Genomic DNA, 16644 nt, shown 5'->3' with positions numbered 1-16644 from the left:
TTGCAAAGTTCCTGACAAAGTTGCTGCAGCCGGTGTGAGAGTGCGACTGTGTGTGTGTGTGAGTGTATGTTTGTGGCCATATGTCAATTTAGGTAATATTGTCGACGTTTATGATGAATTTATATGCTGCGGTTTTGTTTTAGCCAGCCAGTCAGCGAGGAGAGTCAACTCAGAGGCCAGAGGCAAACAAAGCCATTAAAAAGCCAGCACAACAAAGTTACAGCGTTTTATGTTTATAAACAGCAACAGCAACAACAACTACAATAACAGACGGCTTGATGCTTAAACTCAATTTGTACTAAAATACAAACACACCCAAACACACTAACACATACATATACAGAGGCAACTTTTCGACAGCGCATTGGCACTTGAACTTGGAACTCAATTCGCCAGAGAGACAGCCATCATCTAATTTGGTAAGTCTCCGACTACAATGCTATATATAACATACTATATATAGTATGTAGTTGACAAAATGTTCGCATTATTGTTACGAGAACTTATTATCATTGTGCAAACGATGAGCATATTTAATCGTTTATATTCTGGCATTTTCACTAGAAATATAACTAAATGATGGCATTGCACTATGGGCAAAAAGTCCCGAATTGCGGCATTTTTACCATTTTTGAAGATAGAAACATGAAACTTTGTACATATACCTAAAAAATAAAGATCGAATTTCGGATTTTTTTCTTTTTTTCAATTGGACCACGCCTTCCTTCCCGCCCACCTTACCATGAGGTTATAATTTTCGATTTTTTTTCTAAAAATTTGTTTTAAAATATTTTAATGTAATATATTTAATAAAATGAAACTAAATTTATTAAATTAATATATTTTTAGCAAATTCGCATTTTAAATTTGATTTGGATCCATGCAAAATTAAATCAAAAATTAATTAGAGCCCAATATTATGTTTTGTGACTCCATACCTTGGTGCCCAGTTAATAATTTATGCTTCACAAAGCTCTTTCTCCAACTCCAGGAAAACTTTGCCCGAAAATTTCGAGTTCATTATCTCCGCCTTCTTCTACCTGATTATCATTATTGTCTACACATGCCTATGTTATTGGAGGCTCAATATCAGGAGATTCCAAAAGAGCTGTAACATCTCTCGGTAGGCTTTTTTATAGTTTAATCTTTGGCGTTACTTTAGATTTATAGTTGAAAGCAGTGGGTCAGAGGAATCCAAGGCTCTATTAAACACATCTGATATAGTATTCAGGCGGCTGTTTTTCCTTGCATGAGAAAACATATCGAGTTTGTACAATTTTTTGCGCTCTTCTGATGCATTTTCATGGAGAGCCCCTAGAAGAAGTACGGAGGTTTCCATAATTTGGTGCCAATGTACCAGTACTTTATGCAAAATTTGAGACATTGGATACCTCAAGTATCTGCTTTAACTTTTGATGGGCATACCTCAAACTCACATTATGTAGCAATTAAAATTATATAAACACTTTTCAAAACGGCATGCAACAATAGCATTGAATTTTCTGTTTCATAGACTAGTTCAAATGCTAATTTTCACTTTAACCTTGATCCTGCCTCAGTAATTTTCACTTTAACCTTGGCCCTGCCTCAGTATACGTCAAGCGTTTACGACCAGGCTTTTCGGGTGGAACATCATCTGAAGAAACTCAATTATGACAGAGGATGCAAGCCATTGCGCAGGCTTTTCTGTTGCATTTTCGTAAATTAGTGTTATTCAATCTGAAAAACTGAATAAGCTTATCTTTTATTAAGATTTGCTGAACATCACTTAATTCATTTTCATCGATATTTTGCAAAACCAACTGCTTCACAGCAGTTTGTTGGCGGTTGTTGTTGCCCCAAAAATGAAAACAACGTTGCAAAACAAGACGTTAATACAACTGCAACATTGAGTTTTGCCGTAAATCGGGCAAAAACGGGCAAAAATGTTAACCACTATTTGATTGTTAACAGTTTGGTTAATAACATTCAGCTTTAATATTGCCTCGACCGGCCTAGACGCACTAGTTACACTCCACAGAATCACAAATACATTTGTTACCAGGGACCTTAAAATATACCAACAACACATTGCATGATTGGACAATATATCACATGTACTAAATATTTAGTGCCAATAATTAAAATTACATACCTTGACAATTAAATTCCATATTCAAGTTTTGTTGTTTGATTTAATATTTGAATATAAAATTGACAGAAAAAATCACAAATTTTCTCGCCATTTTTTTTATTTTAGGGAGTCCAACCCATAGTCTTTAATTATGGGCGAATAACAATTTACCAACGAAGTCTAAAATTTTTTAAAAATATGTTTCAGTATTCTTGAAGTATTATATTCTAATTCAAAAAATAAAGTCAATTTAATGATACCGAACACAAAAAAAAATGTAAAAATGCCACACTTTGCGACTTTTTGCCCATAGTGCATTGGCGACTGCCCTTTGCAGCAGGCGTTTTAGAAATAAGTTAATTTTCATTTAAATTACATTTATTATAAATAAAAAATAAAATTTACTTAAATGCTGCTCTCAGTTACTTTTATTGTAATTAATTTGCACTCTTTGATATTGCAATAACAGCTGCCTGTTCACGCTTACGTTTTGCAGTTGCTTAAGTTATTCACATGCTTTTAATTAAGGACTTCTGCTATTTAGATTACTATGCCAAGTATTATGTTAATTACATTATTGTGTTAAGTATGGTGTGAGATCTATAATGTTAATGTCAATATTAACAGTGCACGATCAGACTTGTTACAGCTGTTCAAGCTGTTGAAGGACACTAAATCGACAAGATGCAAGTGCAAGGTAAGTAAAGTTATACATATTTTTGAATTAAGTGAAAGAAAACATTGTATAATTATAATTCAATAGTCAAATACTGCTGTCAATGTTTTAATCTGGATTGAGTATAGAAATGATTTAAGTAATCTACTGACTTAAATTATATATTAAATAACGCGGGCCGAATAAATCGAAGGCGAATCGCGCGCGAATAAATCGCGGGGCGAATAAATCGCGAGCGAATCGCCTGCGATTTATTCACGCGCGATTCGCCTGCGATTCGCTCGCGATTCGCTTGAGATTCGCTTGCGATTCGCATGCGATTTTTGAAAAAAAGTTCAAACCTTAGTTATTTAATAATATAAAATTATTATTATTATATTTAATGTATAAAATATAACATAACATAAAATAAATCACGCGAAAAAAAGTTCAAACCTTAGTTATTTAATAATACTTCAATTATTATATGCAAATATTTTAAAAATATAACATAAGTTGTGTTTTCAAACATTTTTTCGCCCCGCGATTTATTCGCCTGCGATTCGCTTGCGATTCGCCTGCGATTCGCTCACGATTCGCCTGCGATTTTAGAAAAAAAGTTCAAACCTTAGTTATTTAAAAATACTTCAATTATTATATTCAAATATTTTAAAAATATAACATAACATAACATAAATCACGCGAATAAATCGCAGGCGAATCGCAGGCGAATCTAAGGCGATTCGGTTGCGATTCGCTTGCGATTCGGTTGCGATTCGCCTGCGATTCGCTTGCGATTCGCTTGCGATCCGGTTGCGATTCGCATGCGATTCGGTTGCGATTCGCATGCGATTCGGTTGCGATTCGGTTGCGATTCGGTTGCGATTCGCCTGCGATTCGGTTGCGATTCGCATGCGATTCGGTTGCGATTCGCATGCGATTTTGGAAAAAAAGTTCAAACCTTAGTTATTTAATAATACTTCAATTATTATATTCAAATATTTAAAAAATATAACATAAGTTGTGTTCGGTTGCGATTCGCTTGCGATTCGCTTGCGATTCGTTTGCGATTCGCTTGCGATTCGTTTGCGATTCGCATGCGATTTTGGAAAAAAATTCAAACCTTAGTTATATAATAATACTTCAATTATTATACTCAAATATTTTAAAAATATAACATTAGTTGTGTTTTCAAACATTTTCTCGCCCCGCGATTTATTCGCCTGCGATTCGCGTGCGATTCGTTTACGATTCGCCTGCGATTCTCTTGCGATTCGTTTGCGATTCGTTTGCGATTCGCTTGCGATTCGTTTGCGATTCGGTTGCGATTCGCATGCGATTCGGTTGCGATTCGGCTGCGATTCGCATGCGATTCGGTTGCGATTCGGTTGCGATTTTTGAAAAAAGTTCAAACCTTAGTTATTTAAAAATACTTCAATTATTATATTCAAATATTTTAAAAATATACCATAACATAACATAAATCACGCGAATAAATCGCAGGCGAATCTAAGGCGAATCGGTTGCGATTCGCTTGCGATTCGGTTGCGATTCGGTTGCGATTCGGTTGCGATTCGCATGCGATTCGCTTGCGATTCGGTTGCGATTCGCTTGCGATTCGGTTGCGATTCGCATGCGATTCGGTTGCGATTCGCTTGCGATTCGCATGCGATTCGTTTGCGATTCGCTTGCGATTCGGTTGCGATTCGGTTGCGATTCGCATGCGATTCGGTTGCGATTCGCATGCGATTCGTATGCGATTTTGGAAAAAAAGTTCAAACCTTAGTTATTTAATAATACTTCAATTATTATATTCAAATATTTAAAAAATATAACATAAGTTGTGTTCGGTTGCGATTCGGTTGCGATTCGGTTGCGATTCGGTTGCGATTCGGTTGCGATTCGCATGCGATTCGTTTGCGATTCGCTTGCGATTCGGTTGCGATTCGTTTGCGATTCGCTTGCGATTCGGTTGCGATTCGGTTGCGATTCGCATGCGATTCGGTTGCGATTCGGTTGCGATTCGGTTGCGATTCGCATGCGATTCGCCTGCGATTCGGTTGCGATTCGCATGCGATTCGGTTGCGATTCGCATGCGATTCGGTTGCGATTCGCTTGCGATTCGGTTGCGATTCGGTTGCGATTCGCTCACGATTCGCCTGCGATTTTAGAAAAAAAGTTCAAACCTTAGTTATTTAAAAATACTTCAATTATTATATTCAAATATTTTAAAAATATAACATAACATAACATAAATCACGCGAATAAATCGCAGGCGAATCTAAGGCGATTCGGTTGCGATTCGCTTGCGATTCGGTTGCGATTCGCCTGCGATTCGCCTGCGATTCGCTTGCGATTCGCTTGCGATCCGGTTGCGATTCGCATGCGATTCGGTTGCGATTCGGTTGCGATTCGGTTGCGATTCGGTTGCGATTCGGTTGCGATTCGCCTGCGATTCGGTTGCGATTCGCATGCGATTTTTGAAAAAAAGTTCAAACCTTAGTTATTTAATAATACTTCAATTATTATATTCAAATATTTAAAAAATATAACATAAGTTGTGTTCGGTTGCGATTCGCATGCGATTCGTTTGCGATTCGCATGCGATTTTTGAAAAAAATTCAAACCTTAGTTATTTAATAATACTTCAATTATTATACTCCAATATTTTAAAAATATAACATTAGTTGTGTTTTCAAACATTTTCTCGCCCCGCGATTTATTCGCCTGCGATTCGCGTGCGATTCGTTTGCGATTCGCGTGCGATTCGCTTGCGATTCGTTTGCGATTCGCATGCGATTCGGTTGCGATTCGCATGCGATTCGGTTGCGATTCGCATGCGATTCGCTTGCGATTCGGTTGCGATTCGCTTGCGATCCGGTTGCGATTCGCATGCGATTCGCTTGCGATTCGCATGCGATTCGCTTGCGATTCGCTTGCGATTCGGTTGCGATTCGGTTGCGATTCGCATGCGATTCGCTTGCGATTCGCCTACGATTTTTGAAAAAAGTTCAAACCTTAGTTATTTAAAAATACTTCAATTATTATATTCAAATATTTTAAAAATATAACATAACATAACATAAATCACGCGAATAAATCGCAGGCGAATATAAGGCGAATCGGTTGCGATTCGGTTGCGATTCGGTTGCGATTCGGTTGCGATTCGCATGCGATTCGCTTGCGATTCGGTTGCGATTCGCTTGCGATTCGGTTGCGATTCGCATGCGATTCGCTTGCGATTCGTTTGCGATTCGCATGCGATTCGGTTGCGATTCGCATGCGATTCGCTTGCGATTCGGTTGCGATTCGCTTGCGATTCGGTTGCGATTCGCATGCGATTCGCTTGCGATTCGGTTGCGATTCGCTTGCGATCCGGTTGCGATTCGCATGCGATTCGCTTGCGATTCGCTTGCGATTCGGTTGCGATTCGGTTGCGATTCGCATGCGATTCGCTTGCGATTCGCCTGCGATTTTGGAAAAAAGTTCAAACCTTAGTTATTTAAAAATACTTCAATTATTATATTCAAATATTTTAAAAATATAACATAACATAACATAAATCACGCGAATAAATCGCAAACGAATCGCATGCGAATCGCAACCGAACACAACTTATGTTATATTTTTTAAATATTTGAATATAATAATTGAAGTATTATTAAATAACTAAGGTTTGAACTTTTTCTCAAAAATCGCATGCGAATCGCAACCGAATCGCATGCGAATCGCAACCGAATCGCAGGCGAATCGCAACCGAATCGCAACCGAATCGCAACCGAATCGCAACCGAATCGCAACCGAATCGCAACCGAATCGCAACCGAATCGCAACCGAATCGCATGCGAATCGCAACCGGATCGCAAGCGAATCGCAAGCGAATCGCAGGCGAATCGCAGGCGAATCGCAACCGAATCGCAAGCGAATCGCAACCGAATCGCCTTAGATTCGCCTGCGATTTATTCGCGTGATTTATGTTATGTTATGTTATATTTTTAAAATATTTGAATATAATAATTGAAGTATTTTTAAATAACTAAGGTTTGAACTTTTTTTCTAAAATCGCAGGCGAATCGTGAGCGAATCGCAGGCGAATCGTGAGCGAATCGCAGGCGAATCGCATGCGAATCGCAACCTAATCGCAACCGAATCGCAAGCGAATCGCAACCGAATCGCATGCGAATCGCAACCGAATCGCAGGCGAATCGCATGCGAATCGCATGCGAATCGCAACCGAATCGCAACCGAATCGCAACCGAATCGCAAGCGAATCGCAAACGAATCGCATGCGAATCGCAACCGAATCGCAACCGAATCGCAACCGAATCGCAACCGAACACAACTTATGTTATATTTTTTAAATATTTGAATATAATAATTGAAGTATTATTAAATAACTAAGGTTTGAACTTTTTTTCAAAAATCGCAACCGAATCGCAACCGAAACGCAAGCGAATCGCAAACGAATCGCATGCGAATCGCAAGCGAATCGCAACCGAATCGCATGCGAATCGCAACCGAATCGCAAGCGAATCGCAACCGAATCGCAAGCGAATCGCATGCGAATCGCAACCGAATCGCAACCGAATCGCAACCGAATCGCAACCGATTCGCCTTAGATTCGCCTGCGATTTATTCGCGTGATTTATGTTATGTTATGGTATATTTTTAAAATATTTGAATATAATAATTGAAGTATTTTTAAATAACTAAGGTTTGAACTTTTTTCAAAAATCGCAACCGAATCGCATGCGAATCGCAAGCGAATCGCAGGGCGAGAAAATGTCTGAAAACACAACTTATGTTATATTTTTTAAATATTTGAATATAATAATTGAAGTATTATTAAATAACTAAGGTTTGAACTTTTTTTCAAAAATCGCATGCGAATCGCATGCGAATCGCAACCGAATCGCATGCGAATCGCAACCGAATCGCAGGCGAATCGCAACCGAATCGCAACCGAATCGCATGCGAATCGCAACCGAATCGCATGCGAATCGCAACCGGATCGCAAGCGAATCGCAAGCGAATCGCAGGCGAATCGCATGCGAATCGCAACCGAATCGCATGCGAATCGCAACCGGATCGCAAGCGAATCGCAACCGGATCGCAAGCGAATCGCAAGCGAATCGCAGGCGAATCGCATGCGAATCGCAACCGAATCGCATGCGAATCGCAACCGGATCGCAACCGAATCGCAGGCGAATCGCATGCGAATCGCAACCGAATCGCAGGCGAATCGCATGCGAATCGCAACCGAATCGCAACCGAATCGCATGCGAATCGCAACCGAATCGCATGCGAATCGCAACCGGATCGCAAGCGAATCGCAACCGAATCGCATGCGAATCGCAACCGAATCGCAGGCGAATCGCATGCGAATCGCAACCGAATCGCAACCGGATCGCAACCGAATCGCAGGCGAATCGCATGCGAATCGCAACCGAATCGCAAGCGAATCGCAAACGAATCGCAACCGAATCGCAAGCGAATCGCAAACGAATCGCATGCGAATCGCAACCGAATCGCAACCGAATCGCAACCGAATCGCAACCGAATCGCAACCGAATCGCAAGCGAATCGCAACCGAATCGCAAGCGAATCGCATGCGAATCGCAACCGAATCGCAACCGAATCGCAACCGATTCGCCTTAGATTCGCCTGCGATTTATTCGCGTGATTTATGTTATGTTATGTTATATTTTTAAAATATTTGAATATAATAATTGAAGTATTTTTAAATAACTAAGGTTTGAACTTTTTTCAAAAATCGCAACCGAATCGCAACCGAATCGCATGCGAATCGCAGCCGAATCGCAACCGAATCGCAAGCGAATCGCAACCGAATCGCATGCGAATCGCAACCGAATCGCATGCGAATCGCAACCGAATCGCATGCGAATCGCAACCGAATCGCATGCGAATCGCAACCGAATCGCAAGCGAATCGCAAGCGAATCGCAAGCGAATCTCAAGCGAATCGCATGCGAATCGCAACCGAATCGCAACCGAATCGCATGCGAATCGCAACCGAATCGCAACCGAATCGCAACCGAATCGCAAGCGAATCGCATGCGAATCGCAACCGAATCGCATGCGAATCGCAACCGAATCGCATGCGAATCGCAAGCGAATCGCAGGGCGAGAAAATGTCTGAAAACACAACTTATGTTATATTTTTTAAATATTTGAATATAATAATTGAAGTATTATTAAATAACTAAGGTTTGAATTTTTTTCAAAAATCGCATGCGAATCGCAAACGAATCGCATGCGAATCGCAAGCGAATCGCAACCGAATCGCCTTAGATTCGCCTGCGATTCGCCTGCGATTTATTCGCGTGATTTATGTTATGTTATGTTATATTTTTAAAATATTTGAATATAATAATTGAAGTATTTTTAAATAACTAAGGTTTGAACTTTTTTCAAAAATCGCAACCGAATCGCAAACGAATCGCAAGCGAATCGCAAACGAATCGCAAGCGAATCGCAAGCGAATCGCAGGCAAATCGCAAGCGAATCGCAAGAGAATCGCAGGCGAATCGCAGGCGAATAAATCGCGGGGCGAGAAAATGTTTGAAAACACAACTAATGTTATATTTTTAAAATATTTGAGTATAATAATTGAAGTATTATTAAATAACTAAGGTTTGAATTTTTTCCAAAAATCGCATGCGAATCGCAACCGAATCGCAGGCGATTCGCTTGCGATTCGGTTGCGATTCGCATGCGATTTGGTTGCGATTCGCTTGCGATTCGGTTGCGATTCGCATGCGATTCGGTTGCGATTCGCATGCGATTCGCCTGCGATTCGCTTGCGATTCGCATGCGATTCGCTTGCGATTCGGTTGCGATTCGGTTGCGATTCGCTTGCGATTCGCCTGCGATTTATTCGCGTGATTTATGTTATGTTATGTTATATTTTTAAAATATTTGAATATAATAATTGAAGTATTTTTAAATAACTAAGGTTTGAACTTTTTTCAAAAATCGCAACCGAATCGCAACCGAATCGCATGCGAATCGCAGCCGAATCGCAACCGAATCGCAACCGAATCGCATGCGAATCGCAACCGAATCGCATGCGAATCGCAACCGAATCGCAAGCGAATCGCAACCGAATCGCAAGCGAATCGCATGCGAATCGCAACCGAATCGCAACCGAAACGCATGCGAATCGCAACCGAATCGCATGCGAATCGCAACCGAATCGCATGCGAATCGCAACCGAATCGCAAGCGAATCGCAACCGAATCGCAAGCGAATCGCATGCGAATCGCAACCGAATCGCAAGCGAATCGCATGCGAATCGCAACCGAATCGCATGCGAATCACAGGGCGAGAAAATGTCTGAAAACACAACTTATGTTATATTTTTTAAATATTTGAATATAATAATTGAAGTATTATTAAATAACTAAGGTTTGAACTTTTTCCAAAAATCGCATGCGAATCGCATGCGAATCGCAACCGAATCGCATGCGAATCGCAACCGAATCGCAGGCGAATCGCAACCGAATCGCAACCGAATCGCATGCGAATCGCAACCGAATCGCATGCGAATCGCAACCGGATCGCAAGTGAATCGCAAGCGAATCGCAGGCGAATCGCAGGCGAATCGCAACCGAATCGCAAGCGAATCGCAACCGAATCGCCTTAGATTCGCCTGCGATTCGCCTGCGATTTATTCGCGTGATTTATGTTATGTTATGTTATATTTTTAAAATATTTAAATATAATAATTGAAGTATTTTTAAATAACTAAGGTTTGAACTTTTTTTCTAAAATCGCAGGCGAATCGCATGCGAATCGCAACCGAATCGCAACCGAATCGCAACTGAATCGCAACCGAATCGCATGCGAATCGCAACCGAATCGCAACCGAATCGCAAGCGAATCGCAAACGAATCGCAACCGAATCGCAAGCGAATCGCAAACGAATCGCATGCGAATCGCATGCGAATCGCAACCGAATCGCAACCGAATCGCAACCGAATCGCAACCGAATCGCAACCGAATCGCAACCGAATCGCAACCGAATCGCAACCGAATCGCAAGCGAATCGCAAGCGAATCGCATGCGAATCGCAACCGAATCGCAACCGAATCGCAACCGAATCGCAACCGAATCGCAACCGATTCGCCTTAGATTCGCCTGCGATTTATTCGCGTGATTTATGTTATGTTATGTTATATTTTTAAAATATTTCAATATAATAATTGAAGTATTTTTAAATAACTAAGGCTTGAACTTTTTCTCAAAAATCGCAGGCGAATCGTGAGCGAATCGCAGGCGAATCGCATGCGAATCGCAACCGAATCGCAGGCGAATCGCATGCGAATCGCAACCGAATCGCATGCGAATCGCAACCGAATCGCAAGCGAATCGCAACCAAATCGCATGCGAATCGCAACCGAATCGCAAGCGAATCGCAACCGAATCGCAAACGAATCGCATGCGAATCGCAACCGAATCGCAAGCGAATCGCAACCGAATCGCATGCGAATCGCAACCGAATCGCATGCGAATCGCAACCGAATCGCAGCCGAATCGCAGGCGAATCGCAACCGAATCGCAGGCGAATCGCAACCGAATCGCAGGCGAATCGCAACCGAATCGCCTTAGATTCGCCTTAGATTCGCCTTAGATTCGCCTGCGATTTATTCGCGTGATTTATGTTATGTTATGTTATATTTTTAAAATATTTGAATATAATAATTGAAGTATTTTTAAATAACTAAGGTTTGAACTTTTTTCCAAAAATCGCAGGCGAATCGTGAACGAATCGCAGGCGAATCGCAACCGAATCGCAGCCGAATCGCAGGCGAATCGCAACCGAATCGCATGCGAATCGCAACCGAATCGCAAGCGAATCGCAACCGAATCGCCTTAAATTCGCCTGCGATTCGCCTGCGATTTATTCGCGTGATTTATGTTATGTTATGTTATGTTATATTTTTAAAATATTTGAATATAATAATTGAAGTATTTTTAAATAACTAAGGTTTGAACTTTTTTTCAAAAATCGCAGGCGAATCGTGAACGAATCGCAGGCGAATCGCAACCGAATCGCAGCCGAATCGCAGGCGAATCGCATGCGAATCGCAACCGAATCGCAGGCGAATCGCAACCGAATCGCAGGCGAATTGCAAGCGAATCGCAGGGCGAGAAAATGTCTGGAAACACAACTTATGTTATATTTTTTAAATATTTGAATATAATAATTGAATAATTATTAAATAACTAAGGTTTGAACTTTTTCTCAAAAATCGCAGGCGAATCGTGAGCGAATCGCATGCGAATCGCAACCGAATCGCAACCGAATCGCAAGCGGATCGCATGCGAATCGCAAGCGAATCGCAACCGAATCGCCTTAGATTCGCCTGCGATTCGCCTGCGATTTATGATTCGGTTGCGATTCGCATGCGATTCGGTTGCGATTCGGTTGCGATTCGCATGCGATTCGGTTGCGATTCGCTTGCGATTCGCATGCGATTCGGTTGCGATTCGCATGCGATTCGGTTGCGATTCGCATGCGATTCGCTTGCGATTCGGTTGCGATTCGGTTGCGATTCGGTTGCGATTCGCTTGCGATTCGGTTGCGATTTTTGAAAAAAAGTTCAAACCTTAGTTATTTAATAATACTTCAATTATTATATTCAAATATTTAAAAAATATAACATAAGTTGTGTTTCCAGACATTTTCTCGCCCTGCGATTCGCTTGCAATTCGCCTGCGATTCGGTTGCGATTCGCCTGCGATTCGGTTGCGATTCGCATGCGATTCGGTTGCGATTCGCCTGCGATTCGGCTGCGATTCGGTTGCGATTCGCCTGCGATTCGTTCACGATTCGCCTGCGATTTTGGAAAAAAAGTTCAAACCTTAGTTATTTAAAAATACTTCAATTATTATATTCAAATATTTTAAAAATATAACATAACATAACATAAATCACGCGAATAAATCGCAGGCGAATCGCAGGCGAATTTAAGGCGATTCGGTTGCGATTCGCTTGCGATTCGCCTGCGATTCGGTTGCGATTCGCCTGCGATTCGCCTGCGATTCGCTTGCGATTCGCTTGCGATTCGCATGCGATTCGCTTTCGATTCGCATGCGATTCGCTTGCGATCCGGTTGCGATTCGCATGCGATTCGGCTGCGATTCGCATGCGATTCGGTTGCGATTCGGTTGCGATTCGCATGCGATTCGGTTGCGATCCGCTTGCGATTCGCTTGCGATTCGGTTGCGATTCGCATGCGATTCGGTTGCGATTCGCTTGCGATTCGGTTGCGATTCGGTTGCGATTCGGTTGCGATTCGGTTGCGATTCGCTTGCGATTCGGTTGCGATTTTTGAAAAAATGTTCAAACCTTAGTTATTTAATAATACTTCAATTATTATATTCAAATATTTAAAAAATATAACATAAGTTGTGTTTCCAGACATTTTCTCGCCCTGCGATTCGCTTGCAATTCGCCTGCGATTCGGTTGCGATTCGCCTGCGATTCGGTTGCGATTCGCATGCGATTCGGTTGCGATTCGCATGCGATTCGCATGCGATCCGCTTGCGATTCGCTTGCGATTCGCTTGCGATTCGGTTGCTATTCGCATGCGATTCGGTTGCGATTCGCTTGCGATTCGCCTGCGATTATGTTGTCCAAGTGCGTATATGATATTCTTTTGACCAAGAAAAATGTCCCTTATTTTAAGTTGCTTGAAGAAAATGTTTGAAAACACAACTTATGTTATATTTTTAAAATATTTTGAATATTATAATTGAAGTATTATTAAATAGCTAAGGTTTTTGCATATGAACTTTTTTCAAAAATAAATCGCAGGCGAATCGCAAGCGAATAAATCGCGGGGGAATCGCAAGTGAAAAAATCGCGGGGCGAATAATTATACTAAAGACATGTTGATCTTCAATTTTAAAGAGGATTGTGTGTAAATTATTAAATGATAACGAATTTTAAGATCAATATGAATATTAATGTTAAATGAATAATTCTTGAATGACAAAAGTGGCACTTTATTAGAAACTTCATTTTCATATAAGATTTTTATTGATTTTTATTGATATCAATTTATTAATGTTCATTTTACATGAATAATGGTGCAATAGCTAAGTTCACACTGCTTCCTCTCTAAAAATCCATGTTCATAATTAATATTAAATAAATAATTCTTTAATATCTAAATTCACACTTTATTAGAAACTTGAACTTAATTTTCATATATTATTATTAATATTTACATAATTATCGGGAGAGACTCTTTCATGTTTACAAATTGAGAACAAAGTCAATAAAAAAGTGTAAAACAAATTGATACTTTGATTGATACTTTCTGTAAATTTTATTTAGAGTGTGTATAACATTTCAATATTATTTACGTAGAACATAACATTTTTTAAATTTCTGTAATATTTACATATAACATAAAATGTATTACTATTTATCTTTGACTGTAATATTTTCGAAAATTGGGATCAAAGAGATTCGCTGTTCGAGGTTTATTTATTTTTGGAATATTATTTAAAATGTGAAATAAATGCCAGCCAGCATAATGCTTAGGCTTAGCTTCAGCATCAGATGACGAAACGTGCAAATTGTTATGAAAATGACATCGAAATGTAAGTAATCTAATCCTACTTCCGTTTAAAAGTAAATATGTTATTTACCTTTACCCAACCTGTGACCTGTGAATGTCTTCATGTCCTTGTGCTTATTTTTTTTTTCGTCTTGTTTTGTATTTTGTTGTTCTTTGCCCTTATTGATATTTAAGCCAAAATCGAAAAATGAATTCGAAGGGAATTCTGCTGTGCAGAGCGTAAAGCGTAACGTTTCCATAAATATTTATGAAATCACCCAATAACATAGCATATTAAATGGGTTAACCGCACAACACAACACAAGACAAACAAACAAACAAGCGAACGAACAACTCAAATGGTGATAAATGTTGCCCTTTTTAACGCGGTGGCGACCCGTCATGACCCCGAGCGCAATCACTTTTTGCTGCTTTTCGTGTCACTTTGCAATTAAACGGCCTTTCAACTTGATCACACCTCAGACGAATGAGTCTCAATTAAAGTTAAGACCGTTGGCAAGATCCGTAGCGAAGCGTGTTTGACGGCAATCGATCGAGCTGTCAGCAATTTGTCGTTGTTTTAGGGAAAATACTATTTGTCATACTATACGTATACGTAATTTTAATGGCATATTTAAGCAATCAAATTTGTTGCGTATTTATGGTTTATCAAAGTGCGAATTTGTTAAAAATTATTCATTCAATGCCGAATATAATTTTTAAGAATTTTTTAAATGAAAATTTTCTTTATTAATTTAATGCGTAGAACACAAAAACTAATAAACTAAAATAAGTGCAAAACAGTGCGATAATATTCCTATAAAAACCTAATTAATGTGCCGAAAAAATACTAAAATATACTAACGGCTACATTTGGTATATTGATATTGTACTACCTTTAATATATACTACGTATAGAGTGCAAAATATACCAAATTATATTTTTTAGATTTCAATGATATAAAATTAATTTAATAAGCATTATAAACCAAGTTAAGAATATCAATTAAAATTTTAAAAATTGGTAAAAATCATATTTAGCATAAAATTCATCATTTCTAACAATTTTCAACTTTGATAAACGCAAATCATAGCCTAAATGTGCCGTTAAAATTACGTATACGTACAGTATGGCAATAAAAAAAATTTCCTTCCAAAAATTACAAATTTTTTTTTTTTTTCATCTTTGTTCCCTTTTAAGTTTTTTTTCAGATTTTTATAATAAACTAAGAAATTATATTTGATTATTTTATATACTTTCCATCTAGGATTTTTAAGTTATAAATTTAATTAATTGTAGCCAAAAAATTTTGCAAAAGTAAAATTTTTTTAACACTAAAAAAATCGCATGCAACTATTTTGAGTCCCATGCGAGCTACGAGTATTTATTAAGAAAAACAAATGTTATGCAGTTCGTGTTAGTCTCATAAAGCTAAAATTGTGTTCTCAACTAGATATATTTCTACGTCTGTCGATTAATATAACACTTAATTGAGCTTGCCAACTACATTGCTGAACACATCGATAAATACATTTTATATTTATTGATAGAGACTCATTTGAATGTCCAAAACCAGCTAAATGAAATGTGTTACAGTTACATGTGTTGCACTAACTGTGCCACACACACACACTCTACACACACACACACACACACACACGACGACACGTTTGACATAAGAGCAGCAAAAAACGAAAGAAAAAAATAATAAGCCACGCCAACGAAGCAAAGTGACGAAATTTATTTCATGTTTGCGCCTTTTTTGTTTGTCCTGCGAGCACACACACGGACACACACACACATACCCACACACACGTGTCGCACACACTTGCAGGGTAATATGTCAGATTTGTGTGTCATTTGTTTGTCTGCATATTTGTCGTCTGATTGTTGATGGCGCAATGCGTTTGGTTTTATTTTCAGCTTCAGTTTTAGCTATCTTCGTTGCTCTTTTTCGCCTTTTCTTTTCAGTTGTCACATGCTCGCATCTAAAGCATTATGTGTTTAAACGTTTTTCACACTCCCACACATGCAAAACACATCAATTAATTTTCCATGTCTGAAGCAAACGTGGCATTCACAATTCTTACAATGCATAGATCACCTTTCACCTCCTCACAGTCAGAGTGCAGAAGTTTTTTTATTAACAATTCAGCTTCTGGCTAATTTGTCTAAATACTCTATGCATTGATACCTTTTATTGATCATATTATAAGTCAACTATAAGTGAGGTAATATGTCATATCTTTTATAATACTTAAGAAAAACGTTAAGCGAATATA

The sequence above is a fragment of the Drosophila nasuta genome, chromosome X (assembly GCF_023558535.2).
Source record: "Drosophila nasuta strain 15112-1781.00 chromosome X, ASM2355853v1, whole genome shotgun sequence".
Lineage (NCBI taxonomy): Eukaryota > Metazoa > Arthropoda > Insecta > Diptera > Drosophilidae > Drosophila > Drosophila nasuta.
This window is presented reverse-complemented; position numbering follows the sequence as displayed.